A 1875-nucleotide genomic window follows, 5' to 3' on the forward strand; every position below is an offset into this window, starting at 1 on the left:
AGGCCGCTGATATGGTTGCTGAATAGCATTCTGATTATTGCTCCAGCTAAAATTGGGATGATTTCTGTTGTTAGGATGATAAGTAGCTGGCACATGCTGCTGCAATCGCTGATAATTGTTCACATACTACACAGTTTCATTTATAAGAGAACACTGATCCGTAGCATGAGAACCTGCACAAAGCTAACAAACCATAGCTATCTGTTTGACTCCATAGTTGGCTAAAGAATCGACCTTCAAAGACAGCGCTTGGAGCTGCGCTGCAATAACTGTAGCTGCATCAACTTCCAGAATACCTGCTACCTTCCCAGGCATTATCCTTTGAATTGGGTTTTGATGCTCATTTGCAGCCATAGTTTCAATAAGATTATAAGCCTCAGTATAGCTTTTGTCCCACAAGGCGCCTCTAGCTGCTGCATCGAGCATGGGCCGAGATTGAGCCCATAAACTATTATAGAAACTAGTAATCACCATCCAGTCAGGTATACCATGATGTGGACACTTTCTCAACATCTCCTTGTAGCGCTCCCAAGCTTCACACATAGATTCTGTTGGTTGCTGCGCAAACTGAGTAAGAGCACTCCTCATAGCTGCAGTCTTCGCCATTGGATAGAACTTTACTAGAAACTTTTGCGCAAGATCTTGCCAAGTAGTGATGGACCCAGCTGGTTCAGAATGTAACCAGTCCTTAGCTTTATCCCTCAGAGAGAATGGGAAAAGCCTCAGCTTGATAGCCTCATCAGTCACACCATTATATTTGAAAGTACTACAGATCTCGACAAAATTCCTGATGTGCATGTTGGGACTTCAGTCGTAGCACCTCCGAAAGAAACAGAATTCTGCACCATCTGAATGGTGCCCGGCTTGATTTCAAAAGTGTTAGCCTGAATAGCCGGATGAAGGATGCTTGACTGAATGTCATCAATTTTAGGCCGAGAAAAGTCCATAAGAGCTGGATCTGCCGGAACTATACGATCACCCATGATTATTGGTTCTTTCTGCTCACTCTCTTTATCCGAATCTTCAAAATCTATCTTCTCCGGAATATCAAGAACTGAGTCTGTCTCCACAGCTGTATCTAAAGTCCTCTTGCGAGTACGAGAACGTGTTTGCGTAAACGCTCGCTAAAGTACCTGAAACACAACCGAAAACAATAAGTAACACATCTTAATCAATGAGTCCTAATGACCACTGATGGGAAGTACATAAACTAAACAAATACGCCGAGTCCCCGGCAGCGGCGCCAAAAACTTGTTAAGCACAAAACATGTGCTAATAATTCACGCAAGTATACGCGTTCGCAAGTAATATATAATAAATTCTAGTTCGTTCCCACAGAGACTCAGACTAATTATATTCAATTAACACTTACTCACCAATGTATGATTACTTCTCAATGTCAAGACAATAACACTTAGATTTGATTAACTAATTATTAACTACAATTAACTACGAGAATTGAACACTTAATTGACACTTGAATTAACAATATTAAACACACATGATATCATAACTTCATTACTACTTCCTTCAATAGTTATCGTTATTAACCTTAGCATGAAACAGTGATGATATTAATCGAACAACATGAAACTGATTAAAGCCAACTTTCGTTATACTAATACCATTCTACCAAACATCAACAATTAAGATAGAAGTTGAATAGGCATAAATTATGTTGAGACCCTATATGTCTACAGAATTTGACAACATAAAGATATAAGCACAAGTTATTCCTTATGATTACACAGGGCAAGTAAAACGGTTAGAGTTACCCACTAATTATGCATACACATACATGAACCTATGCTAGCATGGCAAGTTCTAAATCTCAAGATCCACCGTCGCTTCACAAGAGATTAACACCCTATCTTA

General features: G+C 39.6%; 1 non-coding gene across 1 annotated transcript; it reads left to right on the forward strand.

Moving 5' to 3' along the window:
- Positions 1–484: 484 nt before the first annotated feature.
- On the forward strand, positions 485–591 carry LOC141709631 (small nucleolar RNA R71). Its single transcript, XR_012570196.1, has one exon. It is a non-coding gene; the product is annotated as a small nucleolar RNA R71 (small nucleolar RNA).
- The last annotated feature ends 1284 nt before the right edge of the window (positions 592–1875 follow it).

Source organism: Apium graveolens, chromosome 2 (genome assembly GCF_009905375.1).
Source record: "Apium graveolens cultivar Ventura chromosome 2, ASM990537v1, whole genome shotgun sequence".
Taxonomy (NCBI): domain Eukaryota; kingdom Viridiplantae; phylum Streptophyta; class Magnoliopsida; order Apiales; family Apiaceae; genus Apium; species Apium graveolens.